Source organism: Trichomycterus rosablanca, chromosome 3, assembly GCF_030014385.1.
Source record: "Trichomycterus rosablanca isolate fTriRos1 chromosome 3, fTriRos1.hap1, whole genome shotgun sequence".
Taxonomy (NCBI): Eukaryota; Metazoa; Chordata; class Actinopteri; order Siluriformes; family Trichomycteridae; genus Trichomycterus; species Trichomycterus rosablanca.
Window position 1 is genome coordinate 52001817 of NC_085990.1, and position 27497 is coordinate 52029313.

A 27497-nucleotide genomic window follows, 5' to 3' on the forward strand; every position below is an offset into this window, starting at 1 on the left:
ATTTATTTATTCTTCATCATTTAATAACGTTTTATGACTGTGATAGTATTTAATGGCATTTAACTATGTATCGGATCTGTTAAATTATACAATATTATAGTTAGTATAATAGTATAATATCACTATTTTATTGTACTATAAGACTATTCTATTGTATTAAATATACAGTATTATTGTTAATTCTTATTCTTCTATTTCTCTTAAGTATTATTATTATATATTATATTGGCATATTTATGCAGTCTAATAGCAAATAAATAAATAAGAAATAAAACAGAATGGTAAGAATTTCCTTCAGTTATAAGCGCACATTTAATTTGACATTAAATACTGTATATACAGGATATATATTTTAAACATATAACAGTATATAAAAATGTAGCAGTTATTATCTGGTACATATATATTAGTGTTTTATTTATTTATTTGCTACTACATACTGGTACATATTTATTAGTATTTTTGTAGTATTTTAATATTTTATTTATTTATTATCTGTTTTATATATATATTTCTTTTATATTTAGTACATAAATATTATTTATTATCCGGTACACACACACACACATGCATACACATACACACACACACACATATACGTAGATAGATAGATGTTTTATTTTTTTTATTTGCTAGTACATGCTGGTATATATTTATTAGTATTTTTTTAGTATTTTAGTATTTTATTTATTTATTATCTGTTTTATATATATATATATATATATATATATATATATATATATATATATATATATATATTATTTCTTTTATATTTAGTACATAAATATAAATTATTTATTATCCGCTAAACACACACACACACACACACACATAGATAGATAGATGTTTTATATTACATTTATACATTTATATTAATATTTTTATCATGTTTTGCCAACCAAAAATAAATATCCATTGTTACATGAAGCATTGTGACTATTGTGTTACATTCCCTTACACCAGTGTGCTGGGCCTTACCCATAACCCATCACTTTCTGTACTTGGTGTGTGTGTGTGTCTCATTGTTCTCTCATTACACCAGCTCCATGTGCTCCATGTGTGATTTCACACGTCTGGATGAACTTCAAAGAAGCGAGTGCATTAGAGAAGCGTAATGGCTAGTAAACGCTGTGTGGTTATTGAAATACGACTAATATTAGCATTACAGCCTGGCAGGAGCAGAGATCCTGATCTGTCATGGCTAGAGGTGAGGGGGGTGGTTTGTTCACCCCAGTGCTTTGTTACAGGGGTGAGAATAAAGCACGGATCGCTTTCTTGTTTTCTGAGGCAAGATTTCGGCCTTTATCATCTAAATATCATAAATCTAAATCTGTGTTTATTTTGTTTTCTATTTGATTATGATTGTGTTTGTAATTTACGAGTAGAAACGAGTTCATTTTTATAGTGAAGCTCAAACTCGCTGAACTACATCTGAAACCTCAATCTGTGTCACGATACACAATAAGCTGCTGATGAACAAATGCTGTAGATAAAATGCACCTTTAAATCGTTTTCTAATCATTTTTAAATGTCATTTAATTCTAACATGCTTTTAAAATGCCTGCACCACCACAGGGAGGTTCTGTCACCTTTATTTTTACTAAATATTTATTTTATTTTAAGTGTTTAAGCATGACTGAGGATAATTATTATACATATAAAGAAATATAGATGAACTATGCTAAATTTGTGTCAAAGCAAAGATATTCAGCATTGTTTTCTTAGCTTTTGTTGTGCAGTCGTTTACTATTAAATTCATTCACTCTTTTCATTTCTTTATGTGTAGCAAACACGTCTAGCAGAGTTAATGAAAAATCTCACTGCATAAAAATGTAAATTGTAATAATAAATGTATACCACAATACCACAGTCAACAATACAGTGTTTTATTCGACAAAATCTGTCGAATAAACATGCCTAATAAATCAATTTTATTTATCAACTCACATACAAAATGATCCATTGCTTACATTGCTTAATTAGATATTAATTTATATAATAATATAATATATAATAAAACAACCAAAAATATATAAAACATATATAAAAACAACCTATTATGAATTAATACAATGGCTTTATTTGTCATATATACAGATACAAGTGTACAGTACAATGAAATTCTTTTTCCGCATTGTACTGCATCCCTGGAGTTTAGAGCTAAGGGCCTTGCTCAAGGGCCCAACAGTGGCTGCATGGCAGAGCTGGGATTCAAACTCTCAACCTTGCAATTGATAGCCCAAAGCTCTACCTACTGGGCTACTGCTGTCCCGCTGGTGGCAATGACTTATGTCTCAAGCAAGCTGCCATAATCAACTGATTAATCAACTAATCATGGCTTTAACTAAGTTGCCCACTGGGAGGTATATCTTGTGGTGTCAACGCAGGCAAGGGCAAGACAACAGGAATAATTTTTTTTTGCTCTTTTATTGACCAGGTGGAGCAGGAGCTCCCAGACTAACCTGCATTAAACACAGGACTAAGCCCTTCAAAAGCACTACCACACATGAGAACAGTAGCTTAACACATTATCAAATAATACAAATCAAAGCTTATTGGCAGCGATTTTCCATCTCTTGTCGCCAGAATTGCTCATCACCCTGTGTTCACACCATAAGCGTCATCATCGCCTATGAAAAAAGTGAATACCACAGCGGTACAGCGTAATTTACTGACTATGACACTGTACTGAGTGTACAGAAAGAATTATTATAAAAAGGGAAATTGCTCGTCTATAAATTCCATCCTTGCATAGTCCATCACTGTCTGTGCAGTCAACATGACAAACTTGTTTGTTCTCTCCATCTATTAGTGAAAGGTTGACACCGCGACAATGAGTTTCTCTTCCATCTCTAGTAGGAACGATATATTATTATAATAGTTAAAAAAACTTTAATATTATATAATATTATAATTTTAACCACACCACCCCAATCATTGTTAGGAATGCAACTATCAACATTCACTGGTTTAATGTGCTTGTGGAATCTGGGGTTGATTTTTTTCACTAACAAAAATGAAGAGCAGGATGCTGAAATGATGCTCTGTGTGAGATGATTGTAGTCACTTAAACTGGTTTAAGCAAACCCCAGTGGTTCTTCCTGTTTAGATCCATAACCACAGACATGTGAGGCCTTTCATTAGTCTTATCTAAGGAGGCTTGTTTTAGCTGTGATTTACTGTCGGCCGTTCACGATCGTTCGTCTTAATCACAGGAAGAAGACGTTACTGGATGTGTAGAGCATTGTTCTGTTTACTGAGACTCAAATCCAGACACTTGCAGTTTGTCTCCTTAGGTTCAGGAATGTATGTTTAGTAATATGTATTATTACTAAAGTCCTACCTAATCTACGGACCGTGAAATGAGGCTTTTCCCGTGTAATATGCAATTCGCTATGAAATTTAAACTTTAAGGTTTGTGTTTAATGATTTAATGTTTTTCATTCGTGTAGCGTTCAAGTGGCTCACATTTACTGGTGAATTTGCACTATGAGGCGTCCTAGCGATCCTACGGCGATTCAGTTAGCAATCGCATAGTCAAAATGTCCAAGATGTGGAAGTGTAAAGCAGCTAAAAACACGGTGAATGAGAATTTTCCAGTTTGAGACAGAACATGAAGCCTCGCACAGTCACTGGATGTTCTGGGTTTACATTCAACTATTAAGGAAGCTGTGCTGTGTATTGTAGCTTCTATTCAATATATGAGTGTAATTTAATGACTGGCGTGAAACGTGGCTCTTTTCTTTAGAAATCAGTGAAATCTGTGATTTTTGAAAAACCAGGTTTCTTAAATTAAGCAAATTTTACAGTGAATTTAGTAGGGTGCTAATTAGGTATGTAACGATACCCACAATGCGATTCACGATACTGGGTTCACGATACGATTTTTTCCCAATTTCTTAAACAAAATGAAAATGAAGACAAATTATGACAAAGTATCTTTTATTTATCTAAATAATGAATGTCCTTTTATTTCTGAGGTAGGTACAAACTATGCAAAACAATGCTGCACATTTCCCTTATTGTGTAAAAAAAAACTGAAATGAAATTTTAAAACAGATCCAACATTAAATAAATAAGTAAATAATACAAATAAAGAAAGTATCCTCACATACATACATTTGGCTGGAAAATTCCGAACCTGGCAACCCTGTAGTGACGTCAACCAGGCGAGGTGAATAGTGTCAGCGCCCTCTGCTGTTTCAAGTAAATATCGATTCATTACACATATAAACCGATTTGAATTGTTACACACGTGAATCGATTTTTAACTGTCTTGTGGTGCATCGTTACATCCCTAGTGCCAAATATAGCATCTTGCTGTTTTTATAACAAACACAATTCAGTATATTGGATTTTCGGCACGATGGCTCTGTGGGTAGCACTGTCGCCTCACAGCGAGAAGGTCCTGGGTTCAATTCCCAGGTGGAGTGGTCCGGGTCGTTTCTGTGTGGAGTTTGCATGTTCTCCCCATGTCTGTGTGGGTTTCTCCCGGGAGCTCCGGTTTCCTCCCACAGTGCAAAGACGTGCAAGTGAGGTGAATCAGAGACACTAAATTGTTCATGACTTGAACTGATGAATCATGGGTAACCTGTAACTACCTGTCCTGTCATGAATGTAACCAAAGTGTGTAAAACATGACGTTAAAATCCTAATAAATAAATAAACAGTATATGTTTGTTGTTTTAATAGTTTAAGTTATAGGTTATAGGTCTGAAAATCAACACAGCTGTCCTACTGAGTAATACGATTATCTAAATATAAATGTGGCATTTTTATTATACTGAATCAAAATAATTGTCATTTTTTCCATTGAAGTGTAAAAGCATTCTAAAACAAACACATTAGAAGGACAGAAAATCCTCAGGATGACCCTTCAGAAATGAATCAGAATCTCCACAGTTCCATTTTGGGAACTGAGGGAAGCTCCTCTCTTAATTCCTCCTCTGCCCACAATGCAGCAGAAAACAATCACAGCATCACATTTAAACACCACCACACACTAACATAATACAGCAGCGGCGGTGGCGGTACTCTCGGGGCTTGTTACTCTATTTTTGAGAGGATTCTTTGGTTCGGATGGCAACCTTTCTGCCCGTGGCACACTTAAACACATTTCACACCTCTACCATCTCATCAGGAGATTTTCTGCTGCCAGGCACAAACTTACTCACAGAGTGTCAGCGTTTCTACCCTCGCATACACTTTTTCCTCTCTTCACTCTCAAATGCTTCACCAGCACCACACGTTATCACTCAGCAAAACAAAGGACGCTAATTCAGGCAAGCAAAGGTTCTGCCCTCATACCAGCTGAGAATTTCTATGTAGTTCATATTCACACTAACTACACTCAGTCCTGCTGATTCCTCTGGTGAAACACACTTTTTTTAACTCTATTTATTAAGAGTTACCAAAACAAACTTCATCACTTTTCTACATTGTCACCTTCTGATGCATTTTTCCAGCGTCGCACCAACTTTTTAATGCCATCAGCAACAAATGTTTTTGGTTGAGCTCGTAGCAGCGCTGCTTTCACATCATCATCACATGAAAATCTTCTTCCCTTTAAAGCTTCTTTGAGTGTTCAAAAAGGTGAAAATCAGACAGGGCTAAATCCAGACTATAAGCGTCTCTCAGTCTCTCAGACACGACCGATTACTCGTCCTCCCACCCTCACCGCTTATAACCAACATATAAAAGTGAGGAAACTTTTTGAAGATCCTTCGAATACAACCTGGACAGGACTGCTGCCTACTGCCTACCTGATCAGCTGCCTCAGTAGAGAGGATCTAATAAGACATCAAAGTCATAAGGCAGATTATTTAGACGCTCTACTTAGACAGAGATTACATCAATTTTGTCACTGTAGTTTTAGCTTACTAAGGCGTTCAAACCAGTAGACTGAGGCGGCACAACCAGCCAGCACGCCAGCTAATGCCTCCCTCCGTGTCCCGAAAACGGTTAAACTGTCCCTGATGAATTTACAAATAAACGACACTTGTGCACCTTTAAGCGTCGGACGCCCCCTCGTCATTCAGTCAGATTATCACTCAGAATTAAGGCGCCTCAGTAGGAGCATTTTAAGGGATCTAAGAATTTAGACATGCTCTCTTCTCGGGAGTGTAGGACGATGTGAAAAATCATGATGTGTAGAGAGATCACTGAGACAGACCCACTCACTCACTTAGTCACGGTAGTGTTGGAGCATTTTAGAGTTTTGAATAATGATAATAATAATAATAATAATAATAATAATAACAATAATAATAATCATAATAATAATAGTAAAAGTAACAGTAATAATATTAATAATAATAATAATAATAGTAATAATAATAATAACAATAATAATAACAACAACAACAATAATAATAATAACAATAATAATAACAACAATAATAATAATAGTAATAATAGTAATAATAATAGTAATAATAATAATAATAACAATAATAATAATCATAAGAGTAATAGTAATAATAATAGTAATAATAATAATAACAATAACAATAACAAAAATAATAATAATAATAATAGTAATAATAATAATAATAATCATAATAATATTAGTAAAAGTAATAGTAATAATAATAATAATAATAATATTAATAATAACAATAATAATAGTAATAATAATAATAATAATAGTAATAATAATAACAATAATATTAATATTAATAACAATAATAATAATAATAATAGTAATAATAGTAATAATAATAATAATAACAACAATAATAATAATAGTAATAATAATAATAGTAATAATAATAATAATAATAGTAATAATAATAACAATAATATTAATAATAACAACAATAATAATAATAATTATAATAATAGTAATAATAATAATAGTAATAATAACAATAATAGTAATAATAATAATAATAATAATAATAACAACAACAACAACAACAACAACAACAATAATAATAATAATAATAATAATAGTAATAATAGTAATTATTCTATTTGTTTATTACTGTGTTTCTAATATGTAACACACTTCCTCTCATATAGCAGTACAATACAGCTGAACTCTGTATTAGTGAATGTACGTGGAAGTAAATCTGGCCTGGTCTACATAGTGAGCTACATTTATGTGTCATCTTTGGGAGCCGGCAGCGCCCTGGGGCTTTACAGTGATCCTGTAAAATGAATGTTCTCTTTTTCTCGCCCCAATTTCCTACCCTAATTTGTGGCTGATGTGCTTTTGTCTTGAGCCAGTTGTGTGGAGGTGATTCTGCTCTCCTCATGGTGTAGCTTAGTACATTTCATTTCATTTAGTGATTATTAAAAAAGTGAGTTGTTTAGACCTTTTGCATTTACATTTACATTTTGCATGTGTGTGTGGGTGTGGTTTTGTCTACACAGTTCATACAAAGTATTGAATTGAATGTATTCTCATTTATTAATTATAAAACGAATCATTTAAAAGTTGTTACTAGGTAAGATGGCTGTAACATAACGATAATAACTGCTGTTGCGCCGGTGCCCAACAGACAGGCTGAGAAAACAAGATCAAACTCAAAATGTAAACACATTTACTCCAATATTATCCTTATATATATATATATATCCTTATAATATTATCCTCCAATATATATATATATATATATATATATATATACATATACATATACACTGATCAGCCATAACATTAAAACCACCTCCTTGTTTCTACACTCACTGTCCATTTTATCAGCTCCACTTACCATATAGAAGCACTTTGTAGTTCTACAATTACTGACTGTAGTCCATCTGTTTCTCTGCATGCTTTGTTACCCCCCTGTTCTTCAATGGTCAGGACCCCCACAGGACCACCACAGAGCAGGTATTATTTGGGTGGTGGATCATTCTCAGCACTGCAGTGACACTGACATGGTGGTGGTGTGTTAGTGTGTGTTGCGCTGGTAGAAGTGGATCAGACACAGCAGCGCTGCTGGAGTTTTTAAGTACCATGTCCACTCACTGTCCACTCTATTAGTCACTCCTACCTAGTTGGTCCACCTTGTAGATGTAAAGTCAGAGATGATCGCTCATCTATTGCTGCTGTTTGAGTCGGTCATCTTCTAGACCTTCATCAGTGGTCACAGGACGCTGCCCACGGGGCACTGTTGGCTGGATATATTTGGTTGGTGGACTGTTCTCAGTCCAGCAGTGACAGTGAGGTGTTTAAAAACTCCAGCAGCGCTGCTGTGTCTGATCCACTCATACCAGCACAACACACACTAACACACCACCACCATGTCAGTGTCACTGCAGTGCTGAGAATCATCCACCACCCAAATAATACCTGCTCTGTGGTGGTCCTGTGGGGGTCCTGACCATTAAATATCTATCTATCTATCTATCTATCTATCTATCTATCTATCTATCTGTCTGTCTGTCTGTCTGTCTGTCTGTCTGTCTGTCTGTCTGTCTGTCTGTCTGTCTGTCTGTCTGTCTGTCTGTCTGTCTGTCTGTCTATAATCATTATAGTTATAACATTATTTATTTGACTGCCGGATCACTTTAAATAAGGTTCTCTTAATATAATAATCTGAAAAAATAAAGTTTAACCACCCATAAAGTTTATGCTCATTCCTCCAAAAGATGTGCAGATATGTAATGACGTGTGTTACTGTTGAGCTTAAGCAGCTGATTAAACAATTAATCAATCAATTATTACACTGACATAAGCATGTCGTAAACTTGTTGTTGAATGTCACTGTGGACGATAGATCATCAGTCACTCAGATAAAAAGGAAGTGGAATTGTTAGTAATCAGAGAGCTCTGTTATATTTTTATTATATTTTATTATAAAAGAGTCTGTGACCCCGTGTTTGTGTATTTTTTCCTCCATCTCGCCCTCAACAAGAAAAGTTTGGACACCCCTGATTTAGAGACTTTATTATTTATTCTTAAACATTATTAAATGCATTTTGTTAAGTCATATATATTTATAAACATAGGATTTGGAAACATATTTGTTTTTTGTAGTAATTGCTTACCATCCCACTAACAGGATCATTCCAGGTCTAGTCTGTCAGCTCTCCTCCTCGAATCAATCGGTCATTACCAAACAATCGGTCCAGACCAGGGCCGAGTGCTCCCGGTCCGAATCACAGGCAGCGTTCTTCATCCCAATCAATGAGCGTAATCATACGCCCCACGTCTGATAATGAGGACAGGCGCTGACCACCTGATTAATGACACTATTATCCGTGCGGAGGGGTCTGTTCGCTGTCCACCCATCCCTGCTCCGTGAAAAGTGGACCTGCAAAAGTAAATACCTATCAGTGCCTCATTTCCTCTCCATCCTTATTCATCACCTCTCTTTCTGCATGTCCAAATCTGCCTTTCTTCCCAGCGTCCATCCTTCTTAGTTTCTTTTTAGTTATTCTCAGTGTGTGTTTACGTGAGTGGACGTCTTTTAAGCCTTTTTATTTTTTTATATTAAATCCAACTGCATTGTTTTTTTTTTTTAATTAGCACTTAATTAACCTGGGTGGCACGGTCGCTAGGTGGGTATCACTGTCACTTCACAGCAAGAAGGTCCTGGGTTCGATCCCCAGGCGGGGCGGTCCTGGTCCTTTCTGTGTGGAGTTTGCTTGTTCTCCCCGTGTCTGAGTGGGTTTCCTCCGGGAGCTCCGGTTTCCTCCCACAGTCCAAAAACATGCAGTCAAGTTAATTGAAGACACTGAATTGCCCTATAGGTAAATGGGTATGTGTGGGTGTGTGTGTGAGTGTGTCTGCCCTGCGATGGACTGGCGCCCCGTCCAGGGTGTTACTGTGCCTTGCGCCCATTGAAAAGCTGGGATAGGCTCCAGCACCCCGCGCGACCCTAATTGGGTAAGCAGTTAAGAGAGTAAGAGAGTGAGTGAGTGAGTGAGTGAGTGAGTGAGTGAGTGAGTGAATTAACCTGAGGTGCCTTCACTAAACCAAATGTAGGTACCAAATTTAGATTTTCACACTGTTAGAATGGAATGGAACTACATGTTTGCTTTCCATGTGAGCTGGTGTGGTGTAGTGACAAAGTCTACCCTGAGTTTCGGGGGTTTGAATCCTAGGCTAGGTTCACAAATACTGAAGATCCATGGTATTACATGAACCTAGCCAATGTGGGGTCATATCAGTGCACTCTTAGTGCCGGTCCCAAGCCTGAGTAATAGGAGTCTTGTGTCAGGAAGGGCATCCGGTGTAAATAGATAATACATTTCACATTAAGGTTTAATCCACATTAAATACTTCCATCCTTCTTTGTTTCTACTAATCAATTGTGCAAGTCCAGTAAAGATTTACTCTGTGTGTGTTTACGTGAGTGGAAAGACAGAAGGGGACGTGTTTCAAGGCTTTTTACTTTTTTATATTTAATCCAGATTAATTGCTTTAAAAATTAGCACTGAATTTAACCTGAGGTGCCATCACTAAACCAAATGTAGGTACCAAATTTTTACATTTACATTTTTGCTTTCCATGTGAGCTGGTGTGGTGTAATGATAAAGTCTACCCTGAGTTTCGGGGGTTTGAATCCTAGGCTAGGTTCACAAATACTGAAGATCCATGGTATTACATGCACCTAGCCATCATGGGGTCATATCAGTGCACCCCTTAGTGTTGGTCCCAAGCCCAACATCTCTCATGAAGAACACGCCTCCATCTTTCTTTGTTTCCCAGTAAAGATTCATTCTCAGTCTATGCAGGGCGATTATATTTTGGTTTTCAAAAAAGAAAGGACACTTGGTCTGGGGATGAGTGTGTGTGTGTGTGTGTGTGTGTGTGTGTAATTTCATGTAATTGATGGCACCATGGCAATGTGTATGGGGTAGAGGTTTAAATAGTTGACAAATGCATCAATAACTATCCGGTGTTGACGAGCGCCTCTGTGTTTGTACGTTTTAAAATTAGCACTGAATTTCACCTAATGTGGCATCACTAAACAGTTCAGAATGGAATAAAATGCTGATTTTTTGGTGGTGTGGCTGGTGTGGCATAATAGTAGAATCCTCGCTGCTGGTAACGGCAGTGCCTCAGTTCCTGGGGTTTGACTCCTTTAACAGTAGGAGCCAAAAGGAATCATTCATATTTTTGCTCCCCATCCATAAAAATAGCACTACAAAGAACTGATTTATTTTGTTTTATTTCTCTTTTTAGCTCTTTAAAAGCTTTTTTAACAGGCGACATGTGTATTTTTAATAATTAATCATTAGTTTGTAGTCCTATTGTTGATCTCTGCTTGTTAGGACTGAGATTGTGCCTGACTGACTGGGATATATTATTATTTTGCTTTTATTTATGTATTTCTGACGGTCATCTATATTACATTTAATTTCGTGTTTACATTTTAAATGTATCCAGCCCTTAGTACCTACAGGTTTGTATATTGTGCAGGACATGTGCTCTTAATGTTCTTCCTTAGGTGTTTTACATCAAATATAATGAGGTTTCATCGCCACCTATTGGGCTAGCATGTTCATGTCAGTGTTTCCACAGTAAAATAAGTATTATAAGTATATTCTGTATCAAGAAAAATGCTTTAGACTGGCAGTAAATATACAGGACAAGAAATTAGTCTTACGCTTTTGTCAAAATACATAATGATTAAAGAACAGAACACCTTTATTCGTCATATATACACATAGATGTGAACAGTACAATGACATTCTTTTTCTGTATATCCCAGCTTGTTTCTAAGCTGGGGTCAGAGCGCAGGGTCAGATATTGAACAGTGCCCCTGGAGTCGAGCCAGAGCCAGGGTTCGAATCTGTAACCTTATGAGCTCTATCCACTAGGTTACCACTACAATCATTTAATGATAATAATAATAATAATAATAATAATAATAATAATACATTTCAGTCTAATAAATGGAATAACACTGGTCAATATTTAACTAATATTGCGTCCATTAGAATTTACCACACCACATATGATTCCACCTAAGTAAGATTATTTTTAATGATAGCTCACCTGACCATCTTACTTTTTTAATCACATCTCTGTAGACCAGCTCCTGTGGCACCGCTGAATGTATTTGTCTCTGAAATGAGGGTTAATGCATCAAAACTCTTCCATAAAATCCATCGCTGTGTGTTTATGAATAACCTGTTGTTGTTGACCCAGTCTGAACACTTGCTGCATGTTCTTAATCACCTGAAAAAAAAACTGTACTTGTAAACTGCTGTACTTGTAGTTTGTAACCTGTCTGTGTGTACATTTGTGTTTAAAATGTAATATGTACATGTAGCTCAGTGGATAAGGTACTTGATAAGTAATCAGAAGGTTGCTGGTTCAAGCCCCACCACTACCAAGTTGCCACTGTTGGGCCCCTGGAAAAGGCTCTCAACACTCAGTCGCTTAAATTGTATTTAATGATAATTGTAATTTGCTTTGGATAAAATTATCTGCTAAATGCCATAAATGACAAATGAAATGTAATATAAAATTAAATGAGCAAAATGTATATATGAATGTAATAACTGATAGTTTATACAGTGTGATACAGTTTGATGTTTCTTTTTCGGCTAAATCCTGAATCTTCATGTTAATCTTAATCATAGTGTTGTATAATAGGAACTGAGAAAATTAACACATGTATTTCTTTTGTGTTTTTAGTGCTGAAAGCTGATCGTAGATCATTATGGTGGTCATTAGATTCCAACGTTCCCTATACGGTAGGTTTTAATACATTCTCGACTCTATAATGCTTTTACTTACTAATGTTATCAGTCTAAAATCATATTTCTGATTATGCTTAATTGCTCACTTTATTTTTTATATGTTGTAAGGTAAATAGATGCTTTTAATTGAGCATTCAGTAGAATGTAGTGATTTAAAAGTGGTTTTATTAAACATCGGACAGATTTGTTATCTACCCGTCCTCATAAAAAGAAGAGTTAATAGAGAAGCCTGTAACTGTAGTAGCACAAAGAAAGAAATATAAACAAGTGCATCTATCTTTAATAAGTGTATTGTTATATTTTTGATAAGGGGACAGTTCATTCATCAGACTCTTTTACCACTGGTCAGGGTCATGGTGGATGCAGTTCACTGAGCGAAAGGCAGGAAACACCTCGCACAGGTCGGCAGTCCATCACTGGACAAACACACACACAAACACACACACACACTCATACCTAGGTGGACGTTCCAGTGTCTCCAATTAACCTGACTGCATCTTTGTACTGTGGGAGGAAACCGGAGCACCCGGAGGAAACCCACAGGGACACACAGAAGGGACCCAGACCTTCTTGCTATGAGGTGACAGTGCTACCCACCAAACCCTAAGGGGAAGGTTTTAATATAAATATGTCATAAAATGTGGCATTGTGGCATATAAAATGCCACAGAATAAAAGAAAGAGTAAATAAATAAATGTATAAGTGGTGAATTAGAGGCAAGTAATTGGAATTTAAAAATACACATTAACAATTAAATTAAATTTAGAATCTGAGTTGCTAATGCTAAATAGGTATTCAGTGTACCATACCTATTCAGCCATAATATTGTAAGAACATTATAGCTGTCATTATCATCTCTGGGTAAATTTATTTTTATATCATAAAGTTACATTTATAATGTGTAAGCAATTAAGCATAAAACATGCAATTTTCAAAGCTTCAGGTTTAGTCTGTAACTCAAAGTGATTTAAATAATCTGTATATCAGGTTCATATGTTTGGTATGGGGGCAGCATGAGAGGAAGAAGGTCCTGGGTTTAATTCCCTTTTTCGGTATGGAGTTTGCATGTTCTCATCGTGTCTGTGTGGGTTTCCTCCGGGAGCTCAGGTTACCTCCAGTAAAAAGACGTGAAGGCAGGATTAATTGGAGCTACTAAAATTACCCTAAGTGTGTGTGTGTGTGTGTGTGTGTGTGTGTGTGTGTGTGTGTCCTGTATTGGACTGTCCGGGGTGTATCGGCCCCAACAATAAATGAGCGACCTTACAAATGAATGAATGAATGAATGTTTACTTTGGCCTTGTATTAAACAGCAATCTTACAAAATTAGACAATTAAACACAAAAATACACTGTATGGCACTATAAGGTATGTAAACAACCCCCTAATGATTAAAGTCAGGTCTCTTAGCCATACACATTGCTAAGAAGTGATTAAAATTTATAACAATTATGTTCAACTAATTATTTGCTTCTAATTTTGCTGGACTGTTGACTGTGCACCCTTGTACAAATCATGGTTCATAAAGAGACAGTATGATGGGTTTGGTGTGGAGGAACTTGGAGCCCAGAAACCAAAATCTTAACCGACCTTAACTGTACTAAACACTTTCGGGATAAATTGTCTTTAAATGCTATTTAAAAAGAATAGGCACAGACTCCCACAGACACACTCCATATGCAGATGGTCAGGGTGAGGTGTTCACAACTCTTCGGCCATGTAAATAATAAATAATAAATAATAATAAGTAAATAAATAAATAAAGATTTTCACGAATTAGGCTTTTTTTTCAATTAATGGTGATTAATCAATAATTTCAACAATTATTTAATCGTTTGGGTGGGACGGTGGTGCAGTGGGTAGCGCTGTTGCTTTGTCTGTTTTACCACCACTTTATCCTGGTCAGGGTCGTGGTGGGTCTGATTCTTTGGGCGAAAGGCAGAAAACACCCCGGACAGGTCGCCACACACACACACACACACACACACACAGGGTCATTTGTATTATCGTCAATTGACCTGACTGCATGTCTTTGGACTTGTGGGAGGAAAATGGAGCACCTGGAGGAAACCTCCACACAGAAGCGACCGGTAATCAAACTCTGTGAAGTGACAGCACTATCCACCCATATGTGTGTGTGTTTCTTTTAAATCTTGCTGCTACTACATAAATACATACATTTAGCAAATCTAAGCAAACTGATAGGTTGTCTGCCTGTGATCTTTTAGATGCTTTTATCATTTTTTAAATGACATTTTCATCATTTGACAAGCGCTCTGTCATTAGACGCTCTTGTGCAGATGTAATATTATATTTAACACTCGACTAGCTGCCATAATTGCTAATCATTACATATAAGTCAATGGTGTGTGCAGTGTTTAATCGAATTGAATATTATGTTCGCTACACAAGAAGGACCTTCATTAGCATCTCTGGTTTCTGTAGTTCCGTGTGTTCCTGCTATCAGTCTAAACGAAGTATTACAGATGTTATCATTTAATACGCTACTTAAGAAGAAGCGCCGGATGCGGTCAGTCCTTTATTCCGTCGCTGCTGACGGTGAGGAAGATGATGATAACGTTGGACCTGGAGGGTGGAGGCACTGCAGAATGACTTGCGTTTTTCCGAGCCCACGGGGGATTTCATAATCTTTGTAGGGCTAATTAAGAAAAGCAAAGTTTTAATGGAAGTCCTAATGCACCGACATCGCTTTGTCTGCTGGCTTGTGTAGGACTGACAGTGAAAAGCATAAAAACTGCATTTCAGCTCCAGATCAATACGCCAGATACACCAGTCACTCTAAACCATATGAGCTTATTTTCCCCCTGATGTATCAAATAGTCCAATTAAACTGTGAAGAAAGTGTCATATTAGCATTACTAAATTGATTTTACTTTAAAAATGACATAAGCTAGCTGTCATGTTTTCTGTTTTTCTTACTTAAAAGTAAAAACATTATTGAAATAGAATAGTGTATAGTGTTCTCCTGTGTAGTTGCAATTTGTCATACTATTATATAATAGTAATTGCACTACACAGTCAATATTTTTAGTTTATTCTATTCTACACTCGAATTTCCCCCATGAGGGATCAATAAAGCAAAAATCATTCATTCGTTCATTGTTTTACCACCATTTTACCCTGGTCAGGGTCATGAGGGGTCTGATTCATTGGGCGAAAGGTTGAGAACACCCCAGACAGGTCATCAGTACATCACAGGACACACACACACACACTCTGGACTGTGGTAGGACACTGGGAGAACATGCAAACTCCAAACCAGCGCTACCCACTTTACCGCTATGGGCAGCAATATAGTATACATAGTGTATTCATATTTACTAGCTTTAAATTGTTTACAGATAAAATGGGAAATATTCATCCCTCTTACCTTAAAGGATACATAAAAAAAAGCCTACATAAAACATTATGCATATAACCAGGGCCCTATTAAATTCAAGGGAAAATGTGCTTAAGTTTATGGACCTTGTTTTTAAAAAATCACAGATTTCACTGATTTATAAAGAAAAGAGCCACATTTCACATCAGTCATTAAATGACACTCATAAACTGAATGATAGAATAATACAGTAGAATAAATAGATGCTACAACACAGTCGTGTTTTTAGCTGCTTTACACTTTGACATCTTGGACATTTTGACTATCCGATTGCTAACTGAATTGCTGTAGGATTGCTAGTGTAACAGTGGTGTAGTGTGCTGTAATGTTTGATGTGTGTGTCCCTTTTGTCCCTTTGTGGATTCCATAATCAATGTAAAAGTGTGCATCTCTACACACGTGATCATCTCTGTGCTGCACCTCAAATAAGCAAACCAGTAAAGTATTCTGCTCCTGATAGTTTGTCTATGTATAGTTTATTTCTTTATCTATAAACTCAGCACACTAAAGACGCTCGGTTACACCAGCAATCCTACAGCAATTCAGTTAGCAATTGGTTAGACAAAATTCGAGGGGGGTCAAAACACAGACGAGACTATTAAGATCCATTTATTCTATCATTCTGACTGTAATTTATTGACTGCCATGAAATCTGTGATTTTTGAAAAATGAGGTTCGTAAAATTAAGCACATTGTCCCGTGAATTTAGTAGAGCCGTACATATAATGTATACCGATATCAAATATAGGTATTTGTTTACTTTCTTCCTGCCAACCTTTTATTTCTCTGGCATTTTCTTGTTCTCAGCTATGTTTTCCTCTGTCTTTTTTAATCTCTCCCCTCTGTCAGTGTGTTTTATGTCACCAGTAAATCACAACATACAGCACCAATACCAAGACACAGCCAAAACCTTACTTACTTTGTCATTTTCTTCCTTTGTCTTTCTTCATCACTTTCTCTTGCTTTCCTTCTTTTTCAATCACTGCAGCAGTGCCACGCCTGGCAAACCCACACGCACACACACACACACTCCGCCACTTACAGTCCGTGGTACAAGCCGGTACTGAGGAATCTACTCTGCACTCTGCACAGTACAAATATAACATTAATCCATCATTTCTTTAAAACGATTTTAAAAGGGTGTCTGATTCAATATTCTAGTAACTGGTATTTCTGGTGAAAATGAAAGCACAAGCCCGGGGTGAAAATGTAAGCGTTTAGTTCCCGGAGGCTACACAGTCTGTCACAGACTGATTGATGTTTTCTAGTCATTGACGTTTTTCTTTCTGAATCAGCCTTGATTCCGCTGCAGAGAAAGCTTCTGGAACGCGAGACCAGAGAGAAAGCAAGAGAGAAAATGATGTGATGCAAAGCGAGTGTGTTTGCTGCGATTGTTCTATATCGAATGCGTTCAGCGGGGAACGTAGCTGTCAGCCATGTGTTCATTGAAAGCCTGGAGTGTGTGTGTGTGTGTGTGTGTGTAGTCTGCTCACAGAGGATCTGGTTAATGCATGCAGTCGGATTCAGACCACTAGCTCATCACGAGTCTTTTTCGGTCCTTAATGAGCAAATGCCCGTCTGCTGTGTGATAGAATTCTTACAGACGCCTGATAGTATTTCTCCTACTACTGCATCTCAAACCATCCTTTGATGAAGCCGTAATTTTGTGCGATTATGTTTCCCCCGCCCTCTCTACGCCCCTTGTAACTGATTTTCCATTGTTTATATGTACATTTACATTTTCTGCATTTAGCAGACGCTCCTATCCAGAGCGACTTACAGAAGAGCTTCCATAGTGAACATTACCTTACTCTAGTTTAAGTACAACAGTTCAAGAACACAAATCTGCTGAAAATGTATCAGTAAGAAATAAAGAGCGTTAGTAAGTACATGTTAGCTTAAGTGCTTAGTAAAGAGGTGATGAAGGTTTTTAATCGTTTTTTGAAGACAGTGAGAGACTCAGATGTTCAGACAGACCAGGGAAGCTTGTTCCACCACTTGGGTGCCAGTACAGAAAAGAGCCTTGATGCTCGTCTTCCTTGAGTTCTGGGTTAATCCAGGATCATGTCGAGCAAGACTAGTGCCTCGAAGGTTGCGTGGTACAGAGCGGGGTTTGATTAGACCTCAAAGGTAACTTGGGGCTGGTCCATTTTTGGCTTTGTAGGCGAGCATCAGTGTTTTAAACTGAATGCGTGCAGCTACAGAAAGCCAGTGAAGAGAACACAGCAGTGGGGTGATGATGTGGCAGCAGTGAGGTGATGATGTGGCAGCAGTGGGGTGATGTGCCAGCAGTGGGGTGATGATGTGGCAGTGTTTAGGTTGATTAAAAACCAGGCGAGCAGCTGCTTTTTGGATGAGTTGTAAGGGTTTAATAGTGGACATAAGAGCACCTGCCAGGAGGGAGTTGCAGTCGTCCAACTGTAAGATTACAAGTGACTGGACAAGAATCTGAGTGGCTTCCATGGAGAGAAATGGACGGATCTTCTTGATGTTGTAGAGGAGGAACCGGCACCATCTCGTCATGTTGGTCTGCTGGTTATCCAGAACAACACCAATGTTTCGTACAATATCAGATGGTCTGATTGTCTTGATTATTTGTCCACAAATTTTTGGTAACTTGTTTTTTTCCTCTGACCTCTGTCCTCATTTAAGTAATAGCTAACCACAGAACCTGTTTCATTGGAGAAGGGGTTCTGTTCCCCCTTCGAATCCTTAACAAACTCCTAACCATTAACCTGGTTCTGTGCTATGCTCGTAAATAATTCTCTTTGTGCTCTTATTAAAATTCCATTAAGCTGGCGTCCAGTTGGCACAGCGGAATATTCCACTAGCACACCAGCTCTGAGATTCTGAACTCGGCATTGCTACCGGTAGGCATAATTGGTAGTGCCTGCAGCAGACACATCTCTGCTAGGGCAGGATGACCGGACTATGTGGGTTTGGTCTTCAACGCTGTGTAAGGACCCAGATTGGCAGATAGAGAAGCGCTTGTGCAGAGTGCATGGGTGAAAAAAGGTTGCTGCACATTGGTCGGCGGAGGCGTGTACCCTCGACTACCTCGACTGCAATCAGGGATCCCTCAGCAACAGAAGACAAATTGACTACAATAAATTGGGGAGAAAATGGGAAAAAATGCATAAATAAAATAGAAAAAAACGTCTCCCCGTATCGAAAATTAATCACAGACTGACTTAATTCACATAGCATAAGTAGTCAAGTCAAATTTATTTGTATTGTGCTTTTTACAATAGACCTTCCCTCTGTCAACGAACTGTGTGAACTTCCCATGTTTGAAACTCAGCTCTGCTACCGGTCAGCTGGGCACCCCTAGTGGGCACAATTGGCAGTGCATCTGACAAAATTGGCCAATAAAGTCTGCTCGGTGGGAAAAGACCGGACCTAAAAGGGAGTTGGGTCTTCAACGCTGTGTAAAGACCCTGGTTAGTAGCCCGAGGTGCATGTATGGCAAGCCGTAGCCTAGTGTATAGGGTACTGGTCTAGTAATCAAAAGGTTGCTGGTTCAAGCCTCACCAATGCCAGGTTGCTGCTGTTGGGCAAGGCCCTTAACCCTCAATTGCTCAGACTGTATACTGTAACTGTACTGTAAGTCGCTTTGGATAAAGGTGTCTGCTAAATGCTGAAAATGTAAATGTAAATGTACGGAAGTGGAGGAACGTGGAGATAAGTGAGTGACTCTCCATGGGTGAGACTGGCAGTACACATCGGAGTGAGCACGTGTCAGGCATATGTACCCTCCTCGGGCGCGATCGGGGTTCCCAGCAGCAGAGACTAATTGGAAAAGGGTGAAAATGCAGAAGTGAAACTGCAATGATATGGAATAAATATATATAATACATTATATCTAAACCAGGTTTCTTTAATTATGCACAGGCAGGCGCAAACAGCCCTGCTGTGAACACACCTGAAGTGTCAGGCAGGCAGTCGTGAGGCGGCCCGGCTGTCATTTTTCTCTCTGTCAGTTTGGAAATTCACCTCAGGCAGCTGCAGCAGGCTTGATAAGAGACTCGAAACCACCAACAGATCCCCCGGCTTAAAAATAACCATTGACCCAATCTCACAAACACACACATCACTCACACACACATATACCAACCTATATACACACGGTTATATTATTTATTTAGGGAACCTAATCCTGCTTTGCATTTTATTTGATTGGTCAGGACGATTATAGCGTTCATCTGCAAAATAATGATGCATTCACTTTTAATTTCTTTCTTTCTTTCTTTGCTTGTGGTTGTATGAATCACTAAAATGCCTGATTTTCACTGGGACCTAAATGCTATATACACTAATCAGCCATAACATTAAAACCACCTCCTTGTTTCTACACTCACTGTCCATTTTATCAGCTCCACTTACCATATAGAAGCACTTTGTAGTTCTACAATTACTGACTGTAGTCCATCTGTTTCTCTGCATGCTTTGTTAGCCCCCTTTCATGCTGTTCTTCAATGGTCAGGACCCCCACAGAACCACCACAGAGCAGGTATTATTTAGGTGGTGGATCATTCTCAGCACTGCAGTGACACTGACATGGTGGTGGTGTGTTAGTGTGTGTTGTGCTGGTATGAGTGGATAAGACACAGCAGCGCTGCTGGAGTTTTTAAACACCGTGTCCACTCACTGTCCACTCTATTAGACACTCCTACCTAGTTGGTCCACCTTGTAAATGTAAAGTCAGAGACGAGCGCTCATCTATTGCTGCTGTTTGAGTTGATCATCTTCTAGACCTTCATCAGTGGTCACAGGACGCTGCCCATGGGGCGCTGTGGGCTGGATATTTTTGGTTGGTGGACTATTCTCAGTCCAGCAGTGACAGTGAGGTGTTTAAAAACTCCAGCAGCGCTGCTGTGTTTTATCCACTCATACCAGCATAACACACACTAACACACCACCACCATGTCAGTGTCACTGCAGTGCTGAGAATGATCCACCACCTAAATAATACCTGCTCTGTGGTGGTCCTGTAGGGATCCTGACCATTGAAGAACAGCATGAAAGGGGGCTAACAAAGCATGCAGAGAAACAGATGGACTACAGTAAGTAATTGTAGAACTACAAAGTGCTTCTATATGGTAAGTGGAGCTGATAAAATGGACAGTGAGTGTAGAAACAAGGAGGTAGTTTTAATGTTATGGCTGATCGGTGTATGTATAAATGTTAATGTAGATTGGCTGTAGACGGGTGTTTCCTTTAAGATGTTTGATTGCAGATGTTTAGAGCATTCTCTGTTCAGTTCTGTACCTGAGTACAAAGTCCAAGTAATGTAGCCTATAAAACTAATTCTAATTTCTCTAAAAGCGTTCTATTTCAGTGGCTTCTTCTTTTCATGATTAGCATTTGGAATGTAATAGAACCAAGTGGAACTTCGGTTCTCGAGCTTAATCTGTTCCAAAGGTTGATTGAAAACAGATTTGGTTTGGAACTGAATCAGTTTTATTACAGAAATTAATGCAAATTGGATAAATCAATTCTAGCACGGTGGCTCAGTGGGTAGCACTGTCGCCTCACAGCAAGAAGGTCCTGGGTTCGATCCCCAGGCGGGACGGTCCGGGTCCTTTCTGTGTGGAGTTTGCATGTTCTCCCAGTGTCTGCGTGGGTTTCCTCCGGGAGCTCCGGTTTCCTCCCACAGTCCAAAAACATGCAGTCAAGTTTACTGGAGACACTGAATTGTCCTATAGGTGAATGTGTGCGTGTATGTGTACACAGAAATCTTCTCTTTCTGTAGGTTGTTGGGTTTAAACTTTATAGGGCGACCCATCAGAGACATGCATCATTAAGTCAATTTTTTCTGCTAATCGTACTAGTTTCTTGTTAAATACATGTGTGTGAGATCTTTATATATAGAAATAGCGCTGCCTGACTGTTCAGTTAAAGTATCAGACGTAAAGACAACCATCAGCGGGGTGCTGCTGTCACCCAGGAGACGGTAGATCTGTTAGGAAGGAGGACGGTAAGGAGAAGTGCAATAGAAGGATGTTCATTTACTCGACAAACTGTCAGAAGAGCAGCTGTTTTTTCACCAGGAAGCCACCACGACTCTGTCAGGCAGCGGCATGCTCTTATTTCACATTAAACATATCAAAACCTTTATCAGGGGACTGAATTTAGATGTGTAGCACGTTAACATGACTAAAGAGCCTAATAACTGATACAAATATTTACTGATAGCTGTGTATTCTCAAGGATTTTTTACACTCAGTAAGATTCCCTAAAGCCTCACAGTCTCACTGAGATGATTGCTCATCTACAAAGTCTTGTAGATACAGGCATGTTCATTAATGCACTAATGCAATCACACTGAGGTTGAACCTACATTTAATTACAGACCTGAATCTGTCTGGGCTGTGATTTTAGTAGGTTTGGACATAAATAAAACATAAAAAAGTATTTTTATTACACTAAAATATTAGGTTTTGTTTGTGTAGAGACAGAGGAGGTCTTAGTAGCTTTTTATTTTTGTTAAATGCTTCATATGTTGTGTGGTTAGTATTAATAGAATATCAATTATAATTTTATTATTATAGTACTATTAATAAATAAAATTATGTTATTATTATGGCACTTTTACAGTATAAAACTATTTTGTTTTTACAGTATGAAATTATTTTATTACTGGAGTATAAAATTATTATTATAGTACAATTACGGTATAAACAATTGTTTTATTATTTTAGTGCTATTACAGTATACAATTATTATTATTATTATTATTATTATTATTATTATTATTATTATTATTATTATTATTATTATTATTATTAGAGACATTTTTTATTATTATAGTACTATTAAAAATGAAGTTATGTTTATAGCACTATTACATTATAAAATTATTTTATTATTATAGTACTATTAAAGATTAAAATATTTTTATCATTATAGTACTGTTATAATGTGACATTATTTTATTATTAGAGTATGACATTTATTATGAGAGTACTATTAGATTATAAAAATATATTTTATTATTAAAGTATAAAATGAATTGTATTATTAGAGTATACACTGATTTTATTATTATACTACCTTTAGAGTATAAAAATCTTATTATTATAGTAATTATAGTACTATTAGAAATTAAAATATTTTTTTATTATTTTAGTATGTAGGAATGAAGTTATGTTATTGTTATAGCACTATTACAGTATAGAATTATTTTATTATAGCATTGTTACAGAATGAAATTATTTTATTATCAGTGTACTTTTAGAGTATTAAAAATGGTATTATTATAATACTATTGTAGTATTAAACTACTTTATTATTATAGTACTGTTAGAGTATAAATTACTGTTATAGTACTATTACAGTATAAAATATTTTATTATTAGTGTACTATTAGAATATTTTTTTTAAGTATTATTATAGTACTATTGGAGTATGAGATTATTTTCTTATTATAATTCTAATGGAAATAAAAATATTGTTTATTATTGTAGTACTATTATAGTATGAAATTATCATTAGTGTACTATTTGAGTATAAATGTTTTTTATTAGAGTATACAATTATTTCATTTATATTACAGTATTACATTATTTTATTAATATTACAGTATTTCATTATTTTATTTATATTACAGTATTACATTAATAATTATATAAAAAAATATTTTATTATTAGAGTATGAGATTGTTATTTTATTCGATAATAAAATGATTTGCAGTGGAAATATGAAGAACTAGCCCAGTATAACCCCAGCTCAGTGATGTGATGAACGTACTTTATAACACACAAGTCTTTAATAATAAACAATATCATGATCATGAAGGGTGTGTTTATTCAGCATATTAGAGTGATTTAACCTCTCCAGGCCTCTGTCCTGTTGTCAGTCTCCAGGTCAGTTACAGTAATAAAGAGATGAGGTCAGAGCTGAAGTGTGAGGTCAGTTCACTGTGCTGTGCTGTGCAGAACTGTCGGTCTGACCTCAATGCTCCTACTCTAGGAGAGACAGGGAACCTCCACATCTGTAACACTACAGCTGGATTACTAATAAACTAATGCAGTCTCCTTAAATGTCTGGGACATTAACTTTGATCTGTCCTGTGACCACTGTTTCTGATCTTTGATCTCTTTGTTTGTTTTACAGGTGAGTAGGTGCTGTGATCTGAGGACCAGGACATTAAAAGTGCACTAGACTAGATGGAGATATATGGTACAGTGGGTCAGCTGGTGTTGTGAATCAGGCCGCCGTAATGAATGGACACGGCTTTTTCATAACACCAGGGTCACACCCTACCACACACGCCCGTCCTCATCACTAATACACACACACACAAAGGTTTGTCTCAGGATGCTGGTATAGATGGGCACTGTTTGTATTATGTGTCATCTGCCACTCTGTTTATAAAGCCTACATAACACATGATAATATATGGTAAGTATTATATTAATATGTATAATATTAATATTTACTGCACAGGACACTTTCACAATAGATTATTATATTACATATTACATTTCACATATTACATACTTTATTCTATTTTTTCACCTACATAGTCTTGTGTTTGCCTGTCTACCTGTCTGTCTGCCTATCTATCTATCTGTCTATCTATCTACCTATCTATAATCTTTCTGTATGTCTGTCTATCTGTCTGTCTGTATGTCTGTCTGTCTGTCTGTCTGTCTGTCTATCTATCTATCTATCTATCTATGTCTATCTATCTATCTATCTATCTATCTATCTATCTATCTATCTATCTATCTATCTATCTATCTATGTCTATTTATGTCTATCTATCTATCTATCTATGTCTATCTATCTATCTATCTATCTATCTATCTATCTATCTATCTATCTATCTATCTATCTATCTATCTATCTATCTATCTATCTATCTATGTCTATCTATGTCTATCTATCTATCTATCTATCTATCCATCTATCTATCTATCTATCATTTATCTATCTATCTGTCTGTCTGTCTGTCTGTCTGTCTGTCTGTCTATCTATCTATCTATCTATCTATCTATCTATCTATCTATCTATCTATCTATCTATCTATCTATCTATCTATCTATCTATCTATCTATCTATCTATCTATCTATCTATCTATCCCCACACACATACGTGTGTAAAATGCACTTACATTTATTGATATATATTTGCAGAACAAATGTGTAGGAGTTTCTTTACTGCATTACAGGTCAGCCTAGATTATTTTTAGAAAACACAGGATTGTCTTAAGGCCAACAGACCCTACAGACCCTATAGACTTTACTCTGAATAGATTCAGTTCCTGATAGCAGCCATTTCAAATATTCCTGGTGCTGCCATTGTATAAATAAAACTGAACATTTTACTTTTACACTGTAAAGATGAAACCAAAACAAATTGTAAGTGTATTATGCTTTTTATTCTATTAAAGCTTTTATATGCTTAAATAAAAATGCAACCATAAAACTGTCAGTGTAATTTATTGTTTAGTTTAATCATGTAAATGGTTTAAATCACATTTGAAATGTAATATTATGGCATTATTTAGTGTTTTGTTGTGAAGGTGTGTGGGTATACACATACAGTTCTGTGCATCATTTGTTATAATTATAAGAAATAAAGAGATTTTTTGGTATTTGCATCCTTAACAGGTCTCAAACAAGCATTTACATTTGTATCATTAATAACAGTGACAAACTGCAGCTCAAAGTCCCAGTTCATTTAAGATGATAGAAGATGATTTCAACCGTTTACCATCTAACATGACTTTTAGTGCAATCATTGTATTTAGGTTTTATCTATTTAACAGTATTTTATGCCCGCCCACAGAAAGGCAGTCTATAAATAGATACAGAAAGCTCTTCAGTAGACATCATCGGTATGGGCCAGACGCAATGGCCTATAGATAAATATGTAGGGAGTTTTCCCCCACTGGCTGTAAAATAGGTAAAGTCAATTTAATTTTCTCAGTAAGGCTATTCAGTTTATTTGGTTTATTGTTTTATGTTTTAGTTCATAGATATTTAGTTATAGGTTAAGGTATTAGAGTGGAGTGGTTATCAGAAGGCTGCCACAATTGGGCCCCTGAGCAAGGCCCTTAACTCTCAATTGCTCAAACTGTATTCAGTCACAATTGGGATAATTTGGATAAAGGTGTCTGCTAAATGCTGCAAATGTAAATATACTGTTTAATTTATACGTTCTTACCATTTGGGAGATCTATATCCACCACCACATGGGTGATATGGACAGTGATGTATACAGATATTACTATATTGTACTGTTTTGAGTAATTTGGCCTAAAAACATTTTGAAAGTAGCTGCATTTCAGCTGCTATACATAAGCTTTAAAAATACTGTTAGCTCAACTGTTTTACTATTTATTATATGATAAAACCATAAATACCTTTAAGCCAAGTTTTAACATTGCATATTAAATTACATACTTGGACTATTTTTAAAACGGATCTTTCATATTGATAATGCTGTTGTACTGACGTTATAACAAAAGGGCAGTAGTAGGTCAGCGGCTGAGCTACGAGACTAGTAATCAGAAAGTTTCTAGTTCAAACCCAACATGTTGGGCCTTTAAGCAAGGCCCTTAACCCTCAACTGCTTGGATTGCATATGGTCCACATGAGAATGTTTGACCTTCCTGCCTCTCTCATCAGTCAGAGTAAAATTATTCTCTGAGCTCATGTGTGTGAGGTGAGGGGGTAAAAGACTCAGGAAGATTGTTTCACCACCCTAACATTAGGATCAAAGAGCAGAAATGAGCTTTTAGGTGGAGAAAAGCTCAAATCAATGCAGTTCGTGACTATGAGTGCGATCGTCCAGACCACCGATCGAAGCGGGGATACAGAGCGTGGAGGCACAGCGCCCTGCTGACCGGTGGTTATAGATATACTGTAGAGTGGAATGAACTTAATTCTGTCCTGTGAAGCTTAAGCAGATCTAATATTTCAGCAGGAGCTGATTGACTTAAGAGGAATAATTATTTAATTACTAATGAACATGATCGGCCCTCGGAGACCTGACAACAATGATTGTGATCGTTAGGGTAATAAATACATATATTTTGTAAAGGTAAGCATGTTCACAGTCAAATCATATTTAGAAGTTGGTGTTAAGTAAGAGATATGTCTTCCCTCTCAACTGATTTAGCACTGTGTTGTTTCAGGGGTGCGTTAAAATAGTGCCGAGTCCCAAGTACCGAGCACAGTGGCTCATGGGAGGTGTAGTCTTTTTGGGACTCTAGGGCTTCGCTCCGCGCTTCCTGTTCTCCTGGCGAAAGCCGATAGCCCCGGTCAATGTGTATTAAAGTGGGCAGGTAAAGGTCATCTTATCTTCAAGCATGAAGCTCAGCATCACATCATGTTCAGCAGAAGGAGTGGTTAATGTTCTAAAGGAAGCACATGTTAGCCATCGTTTTTCCAGGTTGGTATCCAGGTTGTGCTGTTTATTAA

The 27497-nt window shown here is 36.8% G+C and overlaps 2 long non-coding RNA genes across 2 annotated transcripts in view; one reads left to right on the forward strand and one right to left on the reverse strand.

The window, feature by feature from the left end:
- Positions 1–24236, forward strand: part of LOC134310597 (uncharacterized) — a 35831-nt gene extending 11595 nt beyond the window's left edge. The window contains exons 2-3 of the long non-coding RNA XR_010011325.1: positions 12602–12660; positions 24180–24236. This is a non-coding gene — a long non-coding RNA (uncharacterized LOC134310597). The remainder of the gene's footprint in view (positions 1–12601; positions 12661–24179) is intronic.
- Positions 8932–17104, reverse strand: LOC134310598 (uncharacterized). The gene is made up of 3 exons (XR_010011326.1): positions 16983–17104; positions 11957–12139; positions 8932–9263 (listed from the first exon to the last, which is right to left on the reverse strand). It is a non-coding gene; the product is annotated as an uncharacterized LOC134310598 (long non-coding RNA).
- Positions 24237–27497: the final 3261 nt, after the last annotated feature.